Genomic DNA, 6,685 nt, shown 5'->3' on the forward strand with positions numbered 1-6,685 from the left:
TACTCCTGAGGTGCTGACTTGCTGCACCCTCGACAACTACTGTGATTATTATTATTTGACCATGCTGGTCAATTATGAACATTTGAACATCTTGGACATGTTCTGTTATAATCTTCACCCCGGCACAGCCAGAAGAGGACTGGCCACCCCTCATAGCCTGGTTCCTCTCTAGGTTTCTTCCTAGGTTACGGCCTTTCTAGGGAGTTTTTCCTAGCCACCGTGCTTCTACACTTGCATTGCTTGCTGTTTGGGGTTTTAGGCTGGGTTTCTGTACAGCACATTGAGATATCAGCTGATGTACGAAGGGCTATATAAATAAATTTGATTTGATTTTGATGTGATGTACATTGATAATAAACCTAGACCCTCTGTTTTCAGCTAGGCCTTACAAAATGTGTGTCACACCCTCTCTGCCTTAATGGTTAAGTAATCTTCAACCCCTGGATTAAAGTCACAGCCTGGTCTCAATACTTAGTCTAGCTAAATGTACTATTGTTAATGTGCTATTTTGTGCAAAGTCTGCATAAACCGACTGCTTAAACAAGCACGGTCTGTGATTGCCTTTGAAAAACCAAACCATACAACACTACTATGATGAACTTGAATAGACAACGTGTCGATATTTGATGATACTGCTTGTTTATTTCCAAAGCCCCTTAGCTCTTGGTCAGAGGGATATGCTACAAAGCAGGACAATGAGTTAGCCATGTGTTTTTGGTTGTTGAGTTAGTTAGACCATACCCATTTCAAGCTCATCTTTCAAAAAGTGAACGTATTTCCGAATGACTCTTTGATCCTGCTCTGTAGTGTAACCCTCTGGAGTGACCTGACCCTTGTGAAGTCATCGGTACAGCCAGAAGGGGACTGGCCAGTGGTCATACCTCGGAGACTAGTTTCTTTCTAGATTTCTTCCTAGGTTCCTGCCTTCTAGGGACTTTTTTCCTAGACACTGTGCATCTTCATCTGCATTGCTTGCTCTTTGGGGTTTTAGTCTGGGTATTGGTAAAGAACTTTGCTGCTGTAAAAAGGACCAAAAAATACATTTGATTTATTGATCTGGGATCAGGCCATTTATCTCGCTTTCCATGTCTGACTCAGGCCATCTATTTCCCTTTCCATGTCTGACATGAAGTGTGACAAATCTTTGCATCTATTTGAACTCCTAGAAGGGACGAGCGGCTTTACTTGCTACCAATGGAGTGACAATTGGGTTAATATGCCATTGTTTTCTCAAATGTCACCCGTTTAGAGATCCAAGTATGACTATAGCTTGGTAGAAGACATTGATATGATCAAAGATCCGGTTTTGAATCAGCAGGTTTAAAAAAGATCTGACATCCGGCTTCCATTGAGTAAATGTTGTTTCGTGTAAGCCTTCGGGCAACAACCCGAGGAGGGAAGTGTAACATCCTGCCATGGTGGCGGGTCACAGAGTTGTCATTACAAAACTACAGTGGGCCTGCTTATGTAAGTTCAGAGCATGCCAGGATTGGATCTGACCTGTGTAGGAGTAATGGTGTTGACATCCTCGGATGAAAGCTGTTGTAGCAGAGTTGTTTTGCCAGCGTTGTCTAAGACCCAGAAGGACTATCCAAAGTTCCTCTTCTGTGGTTCCTTTTCATTTCTGTAGGACTGAGAAAAAACCCCAGAGAAAAACAAGATAGAAGAGCATATGGCATAGACACAGAATAAAAGCAATTAGGAAGCTTGTAAGAGACGACTAGGCATTTTGTTAGCTGAGTTTGTGTCAAATCGTCAATTAGTTTGTTATTGAAAATGGAAAACAATGTGTCCCTGAATAACCCTTTAGGACTTATCAAGATGTGCATTTCCATTCAACTCAAAGGTCGGCAGCAGAAGGATGACCTTTTGAACTTCTCCCGTGTTGAATGATGTGCTTCAGACGGTGGGGGAAAAGACAGGTAAGAGGGTAAATCCTCATTCTATGGTGAATCTTCAGAGGTGAGCACAGCGTTGTCCGGGTACCCAGTAAATAGGCCTAAAGGTATCTCCTCGGTACCCCTTACATCCGTTTGAAGCGTCCAGAGCCAGGGTGGAGTCGTCTCCTGCTTGGCCTCCCTCAGCAGCTCTCCCTCAAGAGGAGGAGTAGGTAGGGGCCAGGGAAGGATTACCAGGCTACAATTAGCCCTCCCTGTTTTGCACACCTTTCCCCTGACCCCATTGGCCCCCACCCCTCCCTTGTCCTTTCTGTGCCTACCTCCATGCATTAAGGAGTTTACCTGGATCATCCTCCCCACCACCTGCCACACGGGAAGCCCAGAGCTCTTCATCTGCTGCCTTTCTCTGGTCTCTGCCCACTATCCTCCCACCCCCCCATCCTTCTCCCTCCTCTGTGTTCCTCCAAAAATATTGTTTTGTGTTTTCCTTACAAATCAAATCACATTTCTTCCCAACAATGAAGAGAGAAAAATAGACAAGTAATAGAAAGATAACACAAGGAATAAATACACAACGAGTAATAATAACTTTGCTATATACACGGGGTACCAGTACTGAGTCAATGTCCAGCAGTAAGACATATTGAGGTATATACTGTATGTACATAAAGGTAAAGTGACTAGGCAACATGATAAATAATAAGCAGTAGCAGCAGCATATGTGATGAATCAAAATAGTGCAAAGGGGAGGTCAATGCAAATAGTCTGGGTAGCTATTTGGTAAATGTAGCAGTTTTATGGCTTGGGAGTAGAATCTGTTCAGGGTCCTGTTGGTTCCAGACTTGGTGTATCGGTACCGCTTGCTGTGCGGTAGCAGAGAGAACAGTCCATGACTTGGGTGGCTAGAGTCTTTGACAATTTTTAGGGCCTTCCTCTGACACCACCCGGTATAGAGGTCCAGGATGGCAGGGAGCTCGGGCCCAGGTGATGTACTGGGCCATACGCACTACCCTCTGTAGCGCCTTGCAGTCACATGCCAAGCAGTGACGCAGCCAGTCAAGATGCTCTCAATGGTGCAGCTATAGAACATTTTGAGGATCTGAGGGCCCATGCCAAATATTTTCAGCCTCCTGAAGGGGAAGAGGTGTTGTTATGATTTCTTCATGACTGTGTTGGTGTGTGTGGACCATGTTAATTCCTTAGTGATTTGGACACCGAAAAACTTAAAGCTCTCGACCCGCTCCACTACAGCCCTGTCTATGTGGATGGTGGCATACTCGACCCTCCATTTCCTAGTCCACAATCCGCTCTTTTGTCTTGCTGGCGTTGGGGTAAATGTTGTTGTCCTGGCACAATACTGCCAGGTCACTGACCTCCTCCCTATTGGCTTTCTCATTGTTGTCAGTGATCAGGCCTACCATAGTAATGTCATCAGCAAGCTTAATGATGGTTTTGGAGTCATGCACGGCCACACAGTCGTGGGTGAACAGGGAGTACAGGAGGGGATGGACGGCGGCTTATCAGGAAGTCCAGGATCCAGTTGCAGAGGGAGATGTTCAGTCCCAGGGTCCCGCGCTTAGTGATGAGCTTGGAGGGCACTATGGTGTTGAATGCTGAGCTGTAGTCAATGAACAACATTGCAACATAGGTGTTCCTCTTATCCAGATGGGAGAGGGCAGTGTGGAGTGCAATAGAGATTGCATCATCTATAGATCTGTTGGGGTGGTATGTAAATTGGAGTGGGTCCAGGGTATCTGGGCTGATGGTGTATGTGAGCCATTCCTAGCCTTTCAAAGCATTTCATGGCTACAGATGTGAGTGCTACGGGGCGATTGTCATTTAGACAGGTTACCTTGGCGTTCTTGGGCACAGGGCCTATGGTGGTCTGCTTTAAACATGTAGGCATTACAGACAGGGTCAGGGAGAGGTTGGAAATGTCAGTGAAGTTACTTGCCAGCTGATCAGTGCATGCTCTGAGTACGCATCATGGTCATCCATCTGGCCCCGCGGCCTTTTGAATGTTAACCTGTTTAAAGGTCATACGAGATAACACAGTCGTCCAGAACAGCTGGTGCTCTCATGAATAGTTCAGTGTTGCTTGCCTTGAAGCTTGCATTTAACTTGTCTGGTAGGCTCGCGTCACCGAGCAGCTCGTGGCTGATAGTGATAGTTTGCAAGCCCTGCAACATCTAATGAGAGAGCCTGTGTAGTAGGAATCTATCTTAGTCCTGTATTGAAGCTTTGCCTGTTTGATGGCTTGTCGGAGGTCATAGCGGCATTTCTTATAAGCGTCCGGATTAGTGTCCCTCTCCTTGAAAGCTGCAGCTCAGTGTGGATGTTTCCTGTAATTCAGGGCTTCTGGTTGCTATATGTACGTATGGTCACTGTGGGGACAACGTCGTCGATGCACTTATTAATGAAGCCAGTGACTGATGTGGTAAACTCCTCAATGTTATCAGATTAATCCCAGAACATATTCCAGTCTGCACTAGTGAAACAGTTCTGTAATTTAGCATCCATTTCATTTGACCACTTCCGTATTGAGCGAGTCACTGTTACTTCCTACTTGAGTTTTTGGATTTAAGCAGGAATCAGGAGGATAGCGTTATGGTCAGATTTGCTAAAGGGAGGGCGAGGGAGAGCCTTGTTTGCGTTACTGTGTGTGGTGTAAAGGTGATCAAGAGTTGTGTCGCCTCTAGTTGTGCAGGTGACATGCTGGTAAGAATTAGGTAAAACGGATTTCAGTTTAGCTGCATTAAAATCACTGGCAACGAATGCCGCCTCTGGATGTGCATTTTCAAGTTTGCTATACAGCTCGTTGTGTTTGGTCTTAGTGCCAGCATCTGTTTGTGGTGGTAAATAGACAGCTAAATATAGATTATCATGAGGTATTCTAACTCAGGTGAGCAAAACCTGGGACTTCATTAACATTAAATATCACGCATCAGCTGCTGTTAACAAAGAGACACTCTTCACATCTTAGTTTTCCCGAGGAGAAACCCGCAAGATAAACGTAAAACAGCTGCTATCCATTGCAGCACCATCTTAAAAGATAAGACATACATAAGTCTTTAAGACAATTTTTTGAAATGATGAATGCCATAACATATGACAATTCATTAATTGGTGGCCTCCGAGCTAAATCTTTGATTCCCCTGGGTCATGCTCAAGCAGCTGGAGAAAACAATGGTTATGATGAGGTACTGCTTCTCATAGAGTTTGTAAATTACTATTAGTGCAATGTTGCTCCTATACAGTAGGGGGTGTCAGCATACACTGAGTACATGGAGATGACTATTAGCAGGACAGAAATTTGACGAACTGACTGGTTGGAAAGGTGGCATCCAATCCTATATGCAATCTGGTTTCCGCTCCGGTTATGGATGTGTCACTGCAACCTTAAAGGTCCTCAATGGTGTCACCATTGCCCAGATGTCTCTGAGGGGTCTTTGGTCTGGTTTGCTAACTACCTCTCTCAAAGAGGGCAGCGTTTAAAGTCAGAACATCTGCTGTCTCAGCCACTGCCTGTCACCAAGGGAGTACCCCAAGGCTCGATCCTAGGCCCCACGCTCTTTCAATTTACATCAACAACATAGCTCAGGCAATAGGAAGCTCTCTCATCCATTTATATGCAGATGATAGTCTTACACTCAGCTGGCACCTCTCTGGATTTTGTGTTAAAGGCTCTACAAAAAAGATTTATTTGTGTCCAGCTAGCTTTCTCTGCCCTTAACTTGTTCTGAACACCTCCAAAACAAAGGTCATGTTGTTTGGCAAGAAGAATGCCCCTCTCCCCACCAGTGTGATTACTACCTCTGAGGGTTTAGAACTTGCGAACTTCATGTACTTGGGAGTACGGCTAGATGGTACACTGTCCTTCTCTCAGCACATATCAAAACTGCAAGCTAAGGTTAAATCTAGACTTGGTTTACTCTATCATAATCACTCCTCTTTAACCCCAGCTGTCAAACTAACCCTGATTCAGATGACCATTCTACCCATGCTAGATTACATATAATTAATTTATAGATCGGTAGGTAAGGGTGCTCTTCGAGCGGCTAGATGTTCTTTGCCATTCGGCCATCAGATTTGCCCCAATGCTCCTTATAGGACACATCACTGCACTCTATACTCCTCTGTAAACTGGTAATCTCAGTATACCGGTCGCAAGACCCACTGGTTGATGCTTATTTATAAAACCCTTTTAGGCCTCACTGCCCCCTATCTGAGATACCTACTGCAGCCCTCATCCTCCACATACAACACCCGTTCTGCCAGTCACATTCTGTTAAAGGTCCCCAAAGCGAACACATCCCTGGGTCACTCCTCTTTTCAGGTCGCTGGAGCTAGCGACTGGAATGAGCTGCTACAAACACTCCACCTGGACAGTTTTATCTCCATCTTTTCATTCAAAGATTCAATCATGGACACTCTTACTGACAGTTGTGACTGCTTCGTGTGATGTATTGTTGTCTCTACTTTATTTCCCATTGTGCTGTTGTTTGTGCCCAATAATGTTTCTACCATGTTTTGTGCTGCTGCCATGTTGTGTTGCTACCATGTTGTTGTCATGTTGTGTTGCTACAATGCTGTGTTGTCATGTGTTGCTGCCGTGCTATGTTGTTGTCTTAGGTCTCTATGTGGTGTTGTGGTGTCTCTCTTGTTGTGATGTGTGTTTTGTCCTATTATTTTATTACATTTTTTTTTATCCCAGCCCCCTTCCCCACAGGAGGCTTTTTGCCTTTTGGCAGGCCGTCATTGTAAATAAGAATTTGTTCTTAGTTAAA

Source organism: Oncorhynchus clarkii, chromosome 10 (genome assembly GCF_045791955.1).
Source record: "Oncorhynchus clarkii lewisi isolate Uvic-CL-2024 chromosome 10, UVic_Ocla_1.0, whole genome shotgun sequence".
Lineage (NCBI taxonomy): Eukaryota > Metazoa > Chordata > Actinopteri > Salmoniformes > Salmonidae > Oncorhynchus > Oncorhynchus clarkii.